The sequence below is a fragment of the Bombina bombina genome, chromosome 2, assembly GCF_027579735.1.
Source record: "Bombina bombina isolate aBomBom1 chromosome 2, aBomBom1.pri, whole genome shotgun sequence".
Classification (NCBI taxonomy): Eukaryota; Metazoa; Chordata; class Amphibia; order Anura; family Bombinatoridae; genus Bombina; species Bombina bombina.
In genome coordinates, this window is record NC_069500.1 from 1,061,508,611 (window position 1) to 1,061,527,736 (window position 19,126).

The following is a 19,126-nucleotide window of genomic DNA, read 5'->3' on the forward strand; positions in this document are numbered from 1 at the left end:
TTAATGACAGGCTTAATACGAACTAAAGCCTGTACAAAACAGTGAATATCAGGAAGTTTAGCAATCTTTCTGTGAAATAAAACAAAAAGAGCAGAGATTTGTCCCTTCAAGGAACTTGCAGACAAACCTTTATCCAAACCATCCTGAAGAAACTGTAAAATTCTAGGAATTCTAAAAGAATGCCAAGAGAATTTATGAGAAGAACACCATGAAATGTAAGTCTTCCAAACTCGATAATAAATCTTCCTCGAGACAGATTTACGAGCTTGTAACATAGTATTAATCACTGAGTCAGAGAAACCTCTATGACTTGGCACTAAGAGTTCAATTTCCATACCTTCAAATTTAATGATTTGAGATCCTGATGGAAAAATGGACCTTGAGACAGAAGGTCTGGCCTTAATGGAAGTGGCCAAGGTTAGCAACTGGACATCCGAACAAGATCCGCATACCAAAACCTGTGGGGCCATGCTGGAGCCACCAGCAACACAAACTATTGTTCCATGATGATTTTGGAGATCACTCTTGGAAGAAGAACTAGAGGCGGAAAAATGTAAGCAGGTTGATAACATCACGGAAGTGTCAGCGCATCCACTGCTTCCGCCTGAACATCCCTGGACCTGGACAGGTATCTGGGAAGTTTCTTGTTTAGATGAGAGGCCATCAGATCTACCTCTGGAAGACCCCACATCTGAACAATCTGAGAAAACACATCTGGATGGAGAGACCACTCCCCCGGATGTAAAGTCTGACGGCTGAGATAATCCGCCTCCCAATTGTCTACACCTGGGATATGCACCGCAGAGATTAGACAGGAGCTGCATTCCGCCCAAGCAAGTATCCGAGATACTTCTTTCATGGCTTGGGGACTGTGAGTCCCACCCTGATGACTGACATATGCCACAGTTGTGACATTGTCTGTCTGAACAAATAAACGGTTCTCTCTTCAACAGAGGCCAAAACTGAAGAGCTCTGAAGACTTCTAAAATATTGATTGGTAATCTCACCTTTTGAGATTTCCAAACCCCTTGTGCTGTCAGAGATCCCCAAACAGCTCCCCAACATGAAAGACTTGCATCTGTAGTTATCACAGTCCAGGTTGGCCGAACAAAAGAAGCCACTTGAACTAAACACTGGTGATTTAACCACCACGTCAGAGAGCGTCGAACATTGGGATTTAAGGATATTAATTGTGATATCTTTGTATAATCCCTGCACCATTGATTCAGCATACAAAGCTGGAGAGGTCTCATGTGAAAACGAGCAAAAGGAATCGCGTCTGATGCTGCAGTCATGAGGCCTAAAACTTCCATGCACATAGCCACTGAAGGGAATGACTGAGACTGAAGGTACCGACAGGCTGCAACCAATTTCAAACGTCTCTTATCTGTTAGTGTCAGGGTTTATTTAATTCGGTATTTCCCTGAAAGTCAAAATGGATATAGTTAGCATAAGGACCACAACTGCAGCCTAGTGGTTTTGTTTTAAGTGTATTTGGCAAAGTGCAAACTGTAATGGGCGCAACATGGGTTGCAGTGAGCCAATGCACTTAAGTTTTTATATTAGGTTCTACAGTACAAATTGCTGAGATAATTGAACATTCTGCCCAGCTCAGTATTTGTCCTGTTCACCTGGTTAGGTATGATATCAATTCCAATCTGTATTCCAGTTTGAAATACAGTGACAGTACTTAAATAGCTATAGTACAGAATAGGCTCTAGTTATATTGTAAGTCAGAGTGTACTAATTACAAGTATCAGTCTGTCTGAATAATAGTAGTGGGGAAATGAGGAATGACTGTTGTTCAGACTTCATAGAAATAACACAGTGAAAGATCAAGATCAGGGTTTTTTGACAAGAGACGTTTGAGCAGTAACATCTATTCTCTATTGAGACATCAGGTAACTTTGACTTACTTTAATTGGTAAGGAATCGGTCCGGTAATTAAATCCGGTAGATTAACTTCTAAGGAGCAGATTAGGCGAGAGGTGATTCTTCTGTTTGGTGAGCAGTGAGGAGACTGTGTCGGTGCGGCCGCGTACGTTGGCGTGTGACGTCACCGCTACCTCCGAGAGAGGAGGATGCTGCTATAGGAGCGCAGCTGAGGTTTAGGATTGTACCGTAAGTGCGGCTGTGAAAGATACAGCGTGTGTAGCAATTTCCAAGCAGTGAATGCTTGAGGTAGAGTTCTTTTATGCAATTATCAATGGGAGGTGTCAGAGCCAAAAGAGAAAAGGTGGTAGTTGAAAAGGTTAGATAAGAGAAGTAGGCAGGCACAATAAATATGACAGTTAGAGACAGAGTCATGGACACTGAATCTATCTGGAAACCTAAAAAGGTGACCCTTGTCTGAGGAATCAAACTTTTTGCTAAATTGATCCTCCAACCATGTTTTCGAAGAAACAACACTAGTTGATTCGTGTGAGATTCTGCAGAACGTAAAGACCGAGCTAGTACCAAGATATCGTCCACTGCAATACCCTGTTCTCTGATTACTGAGAGTAGGGCACCTAGAACCTTTGAAAAGATTCTTGGAGCTGTTGCTAGGCCAAATGGAAGAGCAACAAATTGGTAATGCTTGTCTAGAAAAGAGAATCTCAGGAAATAATAATGTTCTGGATGAATCGGAATATGAAGGTATGCATCCTTCAAGTCTATTGTGGACATATAATGTCCTTGCTAAACAAAAGGCAGAATAGTCCTTATAGTCACCATCTTGAAAGTTGGTACTCTTACATAACGATTCAAAATTTTCAGATCCAGAACTGGTCTGAATGAATTTTCCTTCTTTAGGACAATTAATAGATTTGAATAAAACCCCAAACCTTGTTCCTGAAAAGGAACCTGCATGATTACCCCTGAAAACTCCAGGTCTGAAACACACTTCAGGAAAGCCTGAGCTTTTACTGGATTTGCTGGGATGCGTGAGACAAAAATCTTCTCACAGGAGGTCTAACTCTGAATCTTATTCGATACCCTTGAGAGACAATGCTCTGAATCCATTGATTTTGGATATAATTTATCCAAATATCCTTGAAAAACCTTAATCTGCCCCCTACCAGCTGAGCTGGAATGAGGGCCGCACCTTCATGCGGATTTAGGGGCTGACTTTGGTTTCTTAAATGGCTTGGATTTATTCCAATTTGAGGAAGGCTTCCAATTGGAAACAGATTCCTTGGGGAAAGGATTAGATTTGTGTTCCTTATTTTTACAAAAGGAACGAAAACGGTTAGAAGCCTTAGATTTAACCTTAGGTTTTTTATCCTGAGGCAGAAAAACTCCCTTTACCCCAGTAACAGTTGAAATAATAGAATCCAACTGAGAACCAAATAAATTATTACCTTGGAAAGAGAGAGATAGTAATCTAGACTTAGATGTCATATCAGCATTCCAAGATTTAAGCCACAAAGCTCTTCTAGCTAAAATAGCTAAAGACATGAATCTAACATCAATTTTGATAATATCAAAAATGGCATCACAAATAAAATGATTAGCATATTGCAGTAAGCGAATAATGCTAGATATGTCAGAATCCAATTCTTGTTGCGCTAAATTTTCCAACCAAAAAGTTGATGCAGCCGCAACATCAGCCAAAGAAATTGCAGGTCTGAGAAGATGACCTGAATATAAATAGGTTTTCCTTAGATAAGATTCAAGCTACCTATCTAAAGGATCCTTAAAGGAAGTACTATCTTCCATAGGAATAGTGGTACGTTTAGCAAGAGTAGAAATAGCCCCATCAACTTTAGGGGCTTTTCCCCAAAACTCTATAGAAATTGCTGGTAAAGGATACAATTTTTTAAACCTTGAAGAAGGAATAAAAGAAGTACCTGGCTTATTCCATTCCTTAGAAATCATATCAGAAATAGCATCAGGAATAGGAAAAACCTCCAGAGTAACCACAGGAGGTTTAAAAACAGCATTTAAACGTTTACTAGACTTAACGTCAAGAGGACTGGTTTCCTCAATATCCAAAGTAATTAACACTTCTTTTAATAAAGAATGAATATACTCCATTTTAAATAAATAAGTAGATTTGTCAGTGTCAATATCTGAGGAAGGATCTTCTGTATCAGATAGATCCTCATCAGAGGAGGATAAATCATTATGTTGTCGGTCATTCAAAATTTCATCAACTGAATGAGAAATTTGAAAAGACCTTTTACGTTTATTAGAAGGCGGAAATGCAGACAAAGCCTTCTGAATAGAATCAGTAACAAATTCTTTACTGATGGACACATTATCTGCATGTAAAAGTTTATCACGACAACTGTTACAAATGACATTCGGAGATATAATTTCCACAATCTTACAACAAATGCACTTAGGTTTGGTAGAACTGATGTCAGGCAGCAGGATTCCAACAGATACTTCTGAGGCTGGATCAGATTGAGACATCTTGCAAATGTAAAAGAAAAAACAACATATAAAGCAAAATTATCAATTTCCTTATACGACAGTTTCAGGAATGGGAAAAAATGCAAATAGCATAGCCCTCTGATATAGAAAAAGGCAAGAGGCAAACAGCAATGGGGTATTAAATTAATGAAAAATTTGGCGCCAAGTATGACGCATAACGTAACTAAAAATTTTTTAGCGCCAACAATATCCGGAAATGACACACTTGCGTCAATAACAACGCAACCGTGTGTAAGGCTTCGGCGTCAACTACGACGCCGGAAATGACTAACTTGCGTCAATTGATGTACTTTTCACACCCAAAAATTCTCACGCCAAAAATGACGCAATAAAGTCTAGCATTTGGCGCACCCGCGGGCCTAGTACTGCCCGCAATTTGCAAGAAAAAAAGTAGTCAATTTGATAAAAAAGACTAAACCCCAGGTAAGAAAAATATTTCTTAATATGTTTATTTTCCCTAAATATGAAACTGACAGTCTGCACAAGGAAATACATGAACCTGACTCATGGCAAATATAAGTACAATACATATATTTATAACTTTATATAAATGCATAAAGTGCCAAACCACAGCTTAAAGTGTCAGTAAACCTCAAAAATAATGTTATATAATTCTGCACATAGTGCAGAATTATATAACATTATATTAGCCTTATCTTTCTAAAACATAATATTCCCTTTGATTTTTTAAAAACAATTACAGTTTTTCAGACCCGCTCTCTGTGCTCTTCTGAGCGGGTCTGTTTTTTTCACACAGCGCATCGGGCCAGCTGTATAGTCACAGCCCAGCCTGATCGCGCCATTGTACACAGTGCAGCTCGCTCCTGCTCTGTCTGACAAGCAGGAGCGAGCTGCACTGTGTATAAAGGCGCAGTCAGGCCGGGCTGTGACTATACAGCTGGCCTGATGCGCTGTGTGAAAAAAACAGACCCGCTCAGAAGAGCACAGAGAGCGGGTCTGAAAAACTGTAATTGTTTTTAAAAAATCAAAGGGAATATTATGTTTTAGAAAGATAAGGCTAATATAATGTTATATAATTCTGCACTATGTGCAGAATTATATAACATTGTTTTTGAGGTTTACTGTCCTTTTAAGTAATAAAAAACATACTTACTGAAAGACACCCATCCACATATAGCAGATAGCCAAACCAGTACTGAAACAGTTATCAGTAGAGGTAATGGTATATGAGAGTATATCGTAGATCTGAAAAGGGAGGTAGGAGATGAATCTCTACGACCGATAACAGAGAACCTATGAAATAGATCTCCAGTGAGGAAAACCATTGCATTCAATAGGTGATACTCCCTTCACATCCCTCTGACATTCGCTGTACTCTGAGAGGAATCGGGCTTCAAAATGCTGAGAAGCGCATGTCAACGTAGAAATCTTAGCACAAACTTTACTTCCCCACCTCCATAGGAGGCAAAGTTTGTAAAACTGAATTGTGGGTGTGGTGAGGGGTGTATTTATAGGCATTTTGAGGTTTGGGAAATGTTGGGTAGGATTGTATATCCCATACGTCACTAGCTCATGGACTCTTGCCAATTACATGAAAGAAAAATCTGTCATGAATACTCAGTGCATTTGTTTTTTTGTTTGTGCAAGAAATAAGTTAAGTTAAAGATGTTTAAAGTGAATATTTGTATGCAAATGGACCTTAAGGCCTTACTTAAACATAATTCCTAAAATATTAGTAAGTAATACATTATAATGTATTATTTTTGATGCAACAAAATATAACTTTAATCTTCCTTTACATTGGGTAAGATAATATGTAGCTTTGTGATGCCAATTTTCCCACCACTAGCCATAACAAATATTGGGTTCAGCACATGTAGCACTCAGGCCACTCCCTCCTTAGCATGTGCCATTAGCACTATATGACAGTAGTGTTTGTAATGTTATAGATTGCTGAAACCATTGGGCTCCTATAGTGCTCAAGACACATGCCCCTGAGCCCACCTAGCTATGATCTTCAACAAAGGATACCAAGAAAACAAAGTAAAGTTTACAATAGAAATAAACGAAGTGTTTTAGATTGAGCTCTGTATCTGAATCACTCAAGTTTAATTTGGACTCTTTATGTCCCTTCAACATAACACTTGTGCTTTCTTTAAAACTGGAGATGACAAAGCTTTTTGTATGGAGGAGCTGATAATAAAGTGTAGGACTGGCCTGGGAACTACATTAGATTATACTTACACTTATGTTAAATAAAACACCACAACATAAAATTAAACTATGATCACATTTTTGTCAATATGTACATAGCAAATTAGTTACCGTAATTAATAAAGCTTTATATACTACTCAGATTTACAGAACTTTGTACCAATACACATTCCTTATTACTTAGGGTCCAATTATCTAAAGATCTCTGCTCTAACAAGATAATCTAACAAGTCTTGTCGGTACTGTGAGGTCCCTCAAATAATGTTAGAAATGCAAATTATAGCTTAAATTCTGTTTATTTCACTATGCATGATTCTGCAATATTATGCTCAAAAAAAGGCCCCAAAGATTTCTAAAGAGTTCTCATGTCTAAGAGTTTTAGATCATCAGACCCTTATATAAGAAGCTACCTTTTTTGATACATTACTGGTACCTGTGTAGTGCTTGGGTTTGCTGAGGGAAACACAAAATCACAGGAGGGCTGGAGGTAGCCCATTTTTAATGAGCTTTAAACAGTGCATTGGTCATTATTATTACAGAAACTCAGCGGAAAGTAATGAATTCAAGTAGAATTCGATTGTAGACTGAATTCTACAGTACAGTGGATAAAGAATCCACTTTTTATGTTTTAAGAGAGCCTTACTGTAAGGCAGTGATAAAAATCATTGTGAGTTAAAGTTAATGCCATTGCACAGCAAAGCATCATGTAGAAATTTGGTTGGATTCAAGGGACAACATTTTATCACCTTTTATTTATTCCCAGTTAATTATTTTACCTTCTGGAGTGTATTAAGTTGTTTACAAATAGCTCACTTACCTTTGTTTTGGTATTTTAAATAGCTTCTTTGCCTGTGGTATCCCCATTTATACTGAACAGTGATTATAGAAAAGAAGAAGAAATTCTACACTCAGTGGCGGTAGGAAAGATAAGTAATAAAACATATTTTATGCTTACCTAATAAATTCATTTCTTTCATGGTGGTATGAGTCCAAGATCCATTACTTATGGGAACTCTTCTCTACCACTAGGATGAGTCAAAGATTACCAAATCCCAAGAGCCCTATAAAACCTCTGTCTAATACCAGTATATAGCAAAAGTGAGGTAAGAAAAAGGAATAAGAGCCATAAAAGAAGCAGGGGAAAAAATGTGCCAGAAAACAAAAAAAAGAAATAAACCCTAGAAAACATATGTTAAAACATATATAAACTTATGTTTTCTTTCATACAGGTGGTGAGAGTCCACAATCCATTACTCCTGCAAACTAATACCCAAGCTGTGAAGTCTACGAGTAATGAAGGGAAGGATTTAAAAACATTTTTTTCACTGAGAAATTAAATCCACAACCCCAATTTATTAAAAAATTTTTAATACACTTTAAAAAAAACAGTCAAAAAAATCAAACAGACGGCTGCCTGAAGAACTTTCCTACCAAAGACTGCCTCAGAAGAAGAAAAAACATCAAGATGGTAGAATTTTGTTAAAGTATGCAAGGAAGACCAAGTAGCTGCCTTACAAATCTGGTCAACTGAAGCTTCATTTATGAAAGCCCATGAAGTGGCAACTGACATAGTAGAATGAGCAGTAATCCGTTGTGGAGGCTGACCCTGTCTCCAAGTAAGTCCTATGAACCAAAAGTTTCAATTAAGAGGTCAAAGAAACAGCAGAAACTTTCTGACCTTTTCTAGGACCGGAAAAGTAAATGAACAAAGTAAAAGTGTGTCTTAAGTCCTTTGTAGCATAAATGTAATATGTCAGTGCCCTGACAACATCCAAATTATATAAAAACATATCTGAAGCATTCTTAGGACACAAAGAAGGAATAACAATCTCTCTGCTAAAATTATATGAAGAAACAACCTCAGGCAAAAAGTCAAAATAGTCTGTAAAACTGCCTTATCCTGATGAAAAATCAGATAAGGTGGATCACAAGAAAGAGCAGATTATTCAAAAACTCTTCTAGCAGAAGAGATAGCTAGTGAGATAAAACAACTGAAACTAGTTTTTAGTACTATTTAGATGCTCCATCAACATAAGGTAGCTGGTGTTAATTGCTATTGCTAAAGTCGTTGTGAGTTAAACTGATGTGTTATGTTTCAAGGGTATATAGACTTATTTTTTTTCTTGTATCGGTACTCGACCAGTGGTAATGTTTCCCCCCCCCATGTGTTATGCCATCTGATCAATGATTTCTTTGATATATAGAAATGTATATTGCTTGGTTTGTAATTATTAATCCACACTGGTCATCTCTGTCTTGTGTAATTCTAAAATAAAGAAGAGCTAATCAAAAGAAATAACACTTTCCAAGAAAGCAGTTTAATATCCACTTTATGCATAGGTTCAAAAGAAGAGCCTGCAAAACCTTAACACCAAGTTAAGATTCCATGAAGGAGAAAGTGGCTTGATTATAGGTTTAATACGAACCAAAGCCTGAACAATACCATGAATATCATAGTAGAGAATTTTCCTAAGGAACAAAACGGAGCAGAAATCTGCCCCTTCAGAGATCTGCCAGATAGGCCCTTATCCAGACTATCCTGTAAGAACTGCAAAATCCTAGAAATTCTGAAAGAATGAGAGGAAAAAACATGATCTACACACCAAGAAATAAAGGCCTTCAAAATCTTATGATAGATTCTCCTAGTTAAAGGCTTATGAACACGAATTAAGGTTTCAATGACAGTATCAGAACCCCCTATGTCTAAGAATTAACTGTTCAATTTCCATGCCATCAAGTTCAGAGACTTGAGATTCAAATAAAAAAAATGGACCTTCAGATAGAAGGTCTTACTGCAGAGGCCAAAGAGGATAGCTTGGCATTTGAACTTGATCTGCATACCAAATCTTGCAAGGCCAAGTTTGGGCAATCGGGATTACTGAAGATATAGGCTTATATTGGAAATCACTCTGGGTAGAAGTACCAGAGGGAGAACAGATAAGCAAGCAGAAATCACCAAGGAACTACTAGAGCATCCACTGCTTGCGGATCCTGGGACCTTGCAAAGTATCTGGTAAGTTTGTTGTTCAAACGAGAAACCATCAGATCTATCTCTATCTAAATTGAACCACATCCTGGTGAAGAGACAACTCCTCCCCTGGATGTAGAGATCAACCTGCTGAGAAAGTCCACTTCCCAGTTGTTCACCCCTGTAATATGAATCACAGGAACTAGATAGGAATTGATTTCTGCCCATGAGATAATTTGAGACACCTCCCTCATGGCCTGGGAACTGTGGAGTTCCCCCCTGATGGTTGATATAAGCCACTGCTGTGACAATGTCTATCTGGAAACAGAGATGAGACTCTTTTCAACAAAGGACTAAAAATTGCAAATCAAGTTCTAGAATATTTATAGGTAAACTTGCCTTCCGAGGATCCCAAACTTCATGTGCTCTCAAAGACCCCCAAACAGCTCCCCAACCTGAGAGACTTGCATCTGTAGTGATCACAGCCCAGCTAGGATGAGTAAAAGAAGCCCCCTGGATAATAAACTGATGATCCAGCCACCAAGTCAGAGACTGACTTGTACTGGGATTCAAAAATATCTTTTGAGACAGCTGAGTATAATCTCTGCACCATTAAAGAAGTATACAAAGCTGAAGAGGTCTTGTGAAAACGAGCAAATAGAATTGCATCTGAAACTGCAATCATAAGAATACTTAGATACAAAGAGCATCCAAGTAGAAAGAGAGAAAGTGAATGTTCAGACAGGTTGACACCAATTTTAAACTTCTCTGCTCTGTTAGAGAAAGACTCACTGAGACTGAATTTATTTGAAAACCCCAAAGAGTTACCGTTGTTTGAGGAATCAAATAACTTTTTGGAAATTGACACTCCAACCATGTTGTTGAAGAAACAAGAGTTGGTTGGTGTGAGATTCTGCTAAAGGAAAAGATGGAACTTGAACCAAGATGTCATCCAGGTATGGAAATACATCAATTCAGGGTTTCTGATTACAGACAAAAAGGGCACCCAAAACATTTGTGAATATTCGTAAATCTGTAGCCAGACCAAATGGTAGAGCAACAAACTGAAAATGCCTGTCCATAAAGGCAAACCTCAGAAACTGGAAATGTTCTCTGTGAATTGAAACATGAAGGTAAGCATCCTTTAAATCTATTGTGGACATAAACTGACCTTGCTGAACAAAATAAATGCTTTTGACATTAATCTTCATAATATTAAATACAGCATCATAAATAAAACTAGAACTAGCAGAATCATTAGAATACTGTTCTGAAAGTCTAGATAACCAGTAAGTTGAAGCAGTAGCCACATTGGCCTGAGCAAATACCCTGCTTGTAAAAAGGCTCTTCTATGAAAAGACTAATTTTCTATCTAAAGGGTCTTTAAAAGAAGTACGGTCTTGCAAAGGAATAGTAGTATGTTTAACCAGAGTGGAAATAGCCGCATCCACCTTGGGAACAGTTTTCCACAAATGAACAATAGCAGCAGGTAAAGGATATAACTTTTTAAACCTTGCAGGAGGATTAAATTAATTATCTGGCTTAGACCATTCCCTAGAAATTATGTCACAGACACCACCAGGGATAGGGAAAACCTCAGAGAGATTAACAACCGTCTTCGAAACTGAATTTAAACAATTACAAGGCTTACCATCAGAAACTTTAGGATCTTTAACCACTAAAGTAGTTAAGACATATTTAAAAAGAGAACAGATATGTTCAACTTTAAACAAAAAAGGGAAAATATTAGTAAAACGTCAGTAGAAGATTTCTCATCCCCAGTGGAAACTTCACCTTCTGAAGACAAAACAGTATATCTGGCTTTAGGGCATATAGAAAAAGTAGTATGTCAAATCTAAACTGATCTTTTCAGCTTGTTTGAAGGCGGGAGAGCAGCCAGCGCCTCAGAAACTGCAGCCTTGATAAAATTTTCAACACTAGATAAAACATTATTAATATTCTCCTATAATGAATAAACAGAAGGTGCATTAATACCTCAAAGAATCAGCATTAGGTTGGTCTGATTGCATTAATAATTCTAAACATTAGTCACATAAATGAGCTGGAGAAAGAACCTCAGCTTTTTTAAAATAAGCATACCTAATAATGGTATAAATGTGTTCAAGGGACACAGTGCGAATAAGCAGCAGACAGCCAAACCAGTACTGAAACATATCAGCAGAGATCATGGAATAGGAGTATATTGGAGATCCATAGAGGGAGACAAAAGACAAATCCCTGGGACCAGTTATGTAAGATTTATGAAACATTTCCCATGAGGTGAAAAAAGAATCACAAACCATTCCCCATATACATCCCTTTGACTAGCGCTATACTCTTAGGGGAAACTGGGCCTCAATAAAGACTGAAAACCCCTCTTTCTGAAGAATCAAACGCACTTCAGGCATGACCACCAACATTTCAGATACTATAGAATGAATAAAGTCCTTCACTCCTGGAGCAAAATCTGACAAATTCTCCTGTAAAGAACAAAGAGAAGGAGCAGTAATACATTTATAAGCAAGAGCAGCATTAGCCTGGTCAGAATGCATTAAAATATTAATACATTTATTGCATAAAGTTTGCTGGAGATAAAACCACAGCCTGCTTATAATACAAACACTTAGCACTGGTAGGAAAGTGTTCAGATAATACAGCTAAGTTAGATTTAGGGACAGAATCAGAAGGCTCCATAACTGCAGAAAACTAATATGTATAAGTTAAATGCAGAAAAAACAAACCTACATATGAATGGTAATATCCACATTAAAAGAGCTCTTGAGGAAACACTTACTTACTCTGAAAGTAGCTCTTAAAAAAACTTACAAAAAAAATGCGGTAGGTCTTAGGACATCCAAATAGCGTACAAAAGAATAGAAGGAGCTAACCTGACGCTATATAAAGGAAAAAGCATGCCAAAGCTATCACACCAACGCATGCAGGCCAGAAATCCGATATGCATTAAAATGTATGCACTTTTCACGTCAAAAACCATACACGAAAAAAAACAGCGTTCGTTCAAAAATATATGCACAAAAACGTCTGGGAGCATTAAAAAAATATATATATGCTCGAAAACTTATAGTGCGCTAAAAATACACAAAAAGTACTTTTCTCCAACATAGGTGTGTCCGGTCCACGGCGTCATCCTTACTTGTGGGATATTCTCTTCCCCAACAGGAAATGGCAAAGAGCCCAGCAAAGCTGGTCACATGATCCCTCCTAGGCTCCGCCTACCCCAGTCATTCTCTTTGCCGTTGTACAGGCAACATCTCCACGGAGATGGCTTAGAGTTTTTTAGTGTTTAACTGTAGTTTTTATTATTCAATCAAGAGTTTGTTATTTTGAAATAGTGCTGGTATGTACTATTTACTCAGAAACAGAAAAGAGATGAAGATTTCTGTTTGTATGAGGAAAATGATTTTAGCAACCGTCACTAAAATCCATGGCTGTTCCACACAGGACTGTTGAGAGCAATTAACTTCAGTTGGGGGAACAGTGTGCAGTCTCTTGCTGCTTGAGGTATGACACATTCTAACAAGACGATGTAATGCTGGAAGCTGTCATTTTCCCTATGGGATCCGGTAAGCCATGTTTATTACGATTGTAAATAAGGGCTTCACATGGGCTTATTAAGACTGTAGACTTTTTCTGGGCTAAATCGATTCATTATTAACACATATTTAGCCTTGAGGAATCATTTTATTTGGGTTTTTTGATATAATAATATCGGCAGGCACTGTTTTAGACACCTTATTCTTTAGGGGCTTTCCCAAAGCATAGGCAGAGTCTCATTTTCGCGCCGGTGTTGCGCACTTGTTTTTGAGAGGCATGGCATGCAGTCGCATGTGAGAGGAGCTCTGATACTTAGAAAAGACTTTCTGAAGGCGTCATTTGGTATCGTATTCCCCTTTGGGCTTGGTTGGGTCTCAGCAAAGCAGATACCAGGGACTGTAAAGGGGTTAAAGTTAAAAACGGCTCCGGTTCCGTTATTTTAAGGGTTAAAGCTTCCAAATTTGGTGTGCAATACTTTTAAGGCTTTAAGACACTGTGGTGAAAATTTGGTGAATTTTGAACAATTCCTTCATGTTTTTTCGCAATTGCAGTAATAAAGTGTGTTCAGTTTAAAATTTAAAGTGACAGTAACGGTTTTATTTTAAAACGTTTTTTGTACTTTGTTATCAAGTTTATGCCTGTTTAACATGTCTGAACTACCAGATAGACTGTGTTCTGAATGTGGGGAAGCCAGAATTCCTATTCATTTAAATAAATGTGATTTATGTGACAATGACAATGATGCCCAAGATGATTCCTCAAGTGAGGGGAGTAAGCATGGTACTGCATCATTCCCTCCTTCGTCTACACGAGTCTTGCCCACTCAGGAGGCCCCTAGTACATCTAGCGCGCCAATACTCCTTACTATGCAACAATTAACGGCTGTAATGGACAATTCTGTCAAAAACATTTTAGCCAAAATGAACACTTATCAGCGTAAGCGCGACTGCTCTGTTTTAGATACTGAAGAGCATGACGACGCTAATAATAATGTTTCTGAAGGGCCCCTAACCCAGTCTGATGGGGCCAGGGAGGTTTTGTCTGAGGGAGAAATTACTGATTCAGGGAACATTTCTCAACAAGCTGAACCTGATGTGATTACATTTAAATTTAAGTTGGAACATCTCCGCATTCTGCTTAAGGAGGTATTATCCACTCTGGATGATTGTGACAAGTTGGTCATCCCAGAGAAACTATGTAAAATGGACAAGTTCCTAGAGGTGCCGGGGCTCCCAGAAGCTTTTCCTATACCCAAGCGGGTGGCGGACATTGTTAATAAAGAATGGGAAAGGCCCGGTATTCCTTTCGTCCCTCCCCCCATATTTAAAAAATTGTTTCCTATGGTCGACCCCAGAAAGGACTTATGGCAGACAGTCCCCAAGGTCGAGGGAGCGGTTTCCACTTTAAACAAACGCACCACTATACCCATAGAGGATAGTTGTGCTTTCAAAGATCCTATGGATAAAAAATTAGAAGGTTTGCTTAAAAAGATGTTTGTTCAGCAGGGTTACCTTCTACAACCAATTTCATGCGTTGTCCCTGTCGCTACAGCCGCATGTTTCTGGTTCGATGAGCTGATAAAGGCGGTCGATAGTGATTCTCCTCCTTATGAGGAGATTATGGACAGAATCAATGCTCTCAAATTGGCTAATTCTTTTACCCTAGACGCCACTTTGCAATTGGCTAAATTAGCGGCTAAGAATTCTGGGTTTGCTATTGTGGCGCGCAGAGCGCTTTGGTTGAAATCTTGGTCGGCTGATGCGTCTTCCAAGAACAAGCTACTTAACATTCCTTTCAAGGGGAAAACGCTGTTTGGCCCTGACTTGAAAGAGATTATCTCTGATATCACTGGGGGTAAGGGCCACGCCCTTCCTCAGGATCGGCCTTTCAAGACAAAAAATAAACCTAATTTTCGTCCCTTTCGTAGAAACGGACCAGCCCAAAGTGCTACGTCCTCTAAGCAAGAGGGTAATACTTCTCAAGCCAAGCCAGCTTGGAGACCAATGCAAGGCTGGAACAAGGGAAAACAGGCCAAGAAACCTGCCACTGCTACCAAGACAGCATGAAATGTTGGCCCCCGATCCGGGACCGGATCTGGTAGGGGGCAGACTCTCTCTCTTCGCTCAGGCTTGGGCAAGAGATGTTCTGGATCCTTGGGCACTAGAAGTAGTCTCCCAAGGTTATCTTCTGGAATTCAAGGGGCTTCCCCCAAGGGGGAGGTTCCACAGGTCTCAGTTGTCTTCAGACCACATAAAAAGACAGGCATTCTTACATTGTGTAGAAGACCTGTTAAAAATGGGAGTGATTCATCCTGTTCCATTAAGTGAACAAGGGATGGGGTTCTACTCCAATCTGTTCATAGTTCCCAAAAAAGAGGGAACGTTCAGACCAATCTTAGATCTCAAGATCTTAAACAAGTTTCTCAAGGTTCCATCGTTCAAGATGGAAACCATTCGAACTATTCTTCCTTCCATCCAGGAAGGTCAATTCATGACCACGGTGGATTTAAAGGATGCGTATCTACATATTCCTATCCACAAGGAACATCATCGGTTCCTAAGGTTCGCATTCCTGGACAAGCATTACCAGTTTGTGGCGCTTCCTTTCGGATTAGCCACTGCTCCAAGGATTTTCACAAAGGTACTAGGGTCCCTTCTAGCTGTGCTAAGACCAAGGGGCATTGCTGTAGTACCTTACTTGGACGACATTCTAATTCAAGCGTCGTCCCTTACTCAAGCAAAGGCTCACACGGACATAGTCCTGGCCTTTCTCAGATCTCACGGATGGAAAGTGAACGTGGAAAAGAGTTCTCTATCTCCGTCAACAAGGGTTCCCTTCTTGGGAACAATAATAGACTCCTTAGAAATGAGGATATTTCTGACAGAGGCCAGAAAAACAAAGCTTCTAGACTCTTGTCGGATACTTCATTCCGTTCCTCTTCCTTCCATAGCTCAGTGCATGGAAGTGATCGGGTTGATGGTAGCGGCAATGGACATAGTTCCTTTTGCTCGCATTCATCTAAGACCATTACAACTGTGCATGCTCAGTCAGTGGAATGGGGACTATACAGACTTGTCTCCGAAGATACAAGTAAATCAGAAGACCAGAGACTCACTCCGTTGGTGGCTGTCCCTGGACAACCTGTCACGAGGGATGACATTCCGCAGACCAGAGTGGGTCATTGTCACGACCGACGCCAGTCTGATGGGCTGGGGCGCGGTCTGGGGATCCCTGAAAGCTCAGGGTCTTTGGTCTCGGGAAGAATCTCTTCTACCGATAAATATTCTGGAACTGAGAGCGATATTCAATGCTCTCAAGGCTTGGCCTCAGCTAGCGAGGGCCAAGTTCATACGGTTTCAATCAGACAACATGACAACTGTTGCGTACATCAACCATCAGGGGGGAACAAGGAGTTCCCTGGCGATGGAAGAAGTGACCAAAATCATTCTATGGGCGGAGTCTCACTCCTGCCACCTGTCTGCTATCCACATCCCAGGAGTGGAAAATTGGGAAGCGGATTTTCTGAGTCGTCAGACATTGCATCCGGGGGAGTGGGAACTCCATCCGGAAATCTTTGCCCAAGTCACTCAGCTGTGGGGCATTCCAGACATGGATCTGATGGCCTCTCGTCAGAACTTCAAAGTTCCTTGCTACGGGTCCAGATCCAGGGATCCCAAGGCGGCTCTAGTGGATGCACTAGTAGCACCTTGGACCTTCAAACTAGCTTATGTGTTCCCGCCGTTTCCTCTCATCCCCAGGCTGGTAGCCAGGATCAATCAGGAGAGGGCGTCGGTGATCTTGATAGCTCCTGCGTGGCCACGCAGGACTTGGTATGCAGATCTGGTGAATATGTCATCGGCTCCACCTTGGAAGCTACCTTTGAGACGAGACCTTCTTGTTCAGGGTCCGTTCGAACATCCGAACCTGGTTTCACTCCAGCTGACTGCTTGGAGATTGAACGCTTGATCCTATCGAAGCGAGGGTTCTCAGATTCTGTTATCGATACTCTGGTTCAGGCCAGAAAGCCTGTAACTAGAAAGATTTACCACAAAATTTGGAAAAAATATGTCTGTTGGTGTGAATCTAAAGGATTCCCTTGGGATAAGGTTAAGATTCCTAAGATTCTATCCTTCCTTCAAGAAGGATTGGAAAAAGGATTGTCTGCAAGTTCCCTGAAGGGACAGATTTCTGCCTTGTCTGTGTTACTTCACAAAAAGCTGGCAGCTGTGCCAGATGTTCAAGCCTTTGTTCAGGGTCTGGTTAGAATTTAGCCTGTTTACAAACCTTTGACTCCTCCTTGGAGTCTCAATTTAGTTCTTTCAGTTCTTCAGGGGGTTCCGTTTGAACCCTTACATTCCGTTGATATTAAGTTATTATCTTGGAAAGTTTTGTTTTTAGTTGCAATTTCTTCTGCTAGAAGAGTTTCAGAATTATCTGCTCTGCAGTGTTCTCCTCCTTATCTGGTGTTCCATGCAGATAAGGTGGTTTTACGTACTAAACCTGGTTTTCTTCCAAAAGTTGTTTCTAACAAAAACATTAACCAGGAGATTATCGTACCTTCTCTGTGTCCGAAACCAGTTTCAAAGAAGGAACGTTTGTTGCACAATTTGGATGTTGTTCGCGCTCTAAAATTCTATTTAGATGCTACAAAGGATTTTAGACAAACATCTTCCTTGTTTGTTGTTTATTCCGGTAAAAGGAGAGGTCAAAAAGCAACTTCTACCTCTCTCTCTTTTTGGATTAAAAGCATCATCAGATTGGCTTACGAGACTGCCGGACGGCAGCCTCCCGAAAGAATCACAGCTCATTCCACTAGGGCTGTGGCTTCCACATGGGCCTTCAAGAACGAGGCTTCTGTTGATCAGATATGTAGGGCAGCGACTTGGTCTTCACTGCACACTTTTACCAAATTTTACAAGTTTGATACTTTTGCTTCTTCTGAGGCTATTTTTGGGAGAAAGGTTTTGCAAGCCGTGGTGCCTTCCATTTAGGTGACCTGATTTGCTCCCTCCCTTCATCCGTGTCCTAAAGCTTTGGTATTGGTTCCCACAAGTAAGGATGACGCCGTGGACCGGACACACCTATGTTGGAGAAAACAGAATTTATGTTTACCTGATAAATTACTTTCTCCAACGGTGTGTCCGGTCCACGGCCCGCCCTGGTTTTTTTAATCAGGTCTGATAATTTATTTTCTTTAACTACAGTCACCACGGTACCATATGGTTTCTCCTATGCTAATATTCCTCCTTAACGTCGGTCGAATGACTGGGGTAGGCGGAGCCTAGGAGGGATCATGTGACCAGCTTTGCTGGGCTCTTTGCCATTTCCTGTTGGGGAAGAGAATATCCCACAAGTAAGGATGACGCCGTGGACCGGACACACCGTTGGAGAAAGTAATTTATCAGGTAAACATAAATTCTGTTTTTAAAGAGGAATTACCAAAATATATAAAACTGTCCCAAGGCTATATACATAAGAATATATAAGACAATAAAAATGGTTAATGAGTGTCAAATAATTAAAAATATAGTTAATACCAATAGGCACCCTACTACTGGAGGAAACAAGTAGAAAGCCAAACGAGTGCTGAAACATGATAGCAGAGGATCTGGAATAGGAGTACATGGATGACCCAACTGGTGGAGGCAATGGAAAAGTCCCTGCGACTCCCGTGGAAGGCTTGTAACAAAATCCCAACAGGTGAAAAATATGCTATTACCCATACTCCAAATACATCCCTCGGTCAAAAACTGTACTATGAAGGGAAATGGGCCTCAACTCAATCTGAGAACCCCTCTGAAGAATCAAACTGCACATCTTCATTCTTCGCCTTCCTCCAGCGGAGGCAAGACAAGAGTTGTCAGTGAGGTGGAAGGGGTTTTATAGAGCTCTTGGGGTTTGGGAATCTTTGCCTCCTACTAGTGGTAGGGAAGAGTAATTCCCAGGAGTAATGGATTGTGGATTCTCACCACCTGTATGAAAGAAATGTTCATTTTCAACCCTTCTAAG

The 19,126-nt window shown here is 39.9% G+C and overlaps 1 protein-coding gene across 2 annotated transcripts in view; it reads right to left on the reverse strand.

Moving 5' to 3' along the window:
* The window catches only part of ELF2 (E74 like ETS transcription factor 2), a 453,216-nt gene that overhangs the window by 78,323 nt on the left and 355,767 nt on the right, over positions 1–19,126 (reverse strand). Inside the window, exon 1 of one of the 2 annotated variants that reach the window (XM_053703676.1) lies at positions 7,412–7,433. The exons of the other annotated variant lie outside the window; for it this stretch is intronic. The gene's annotated coding sequence lies outside the window, so the exon portion shown is untranslated. Of the gene's footprint in view, positions 1–7,411; positions 7,434–19,126 lie in introns of those variants that run through there. 2 annotated transcript variants of the gene reach the window in all.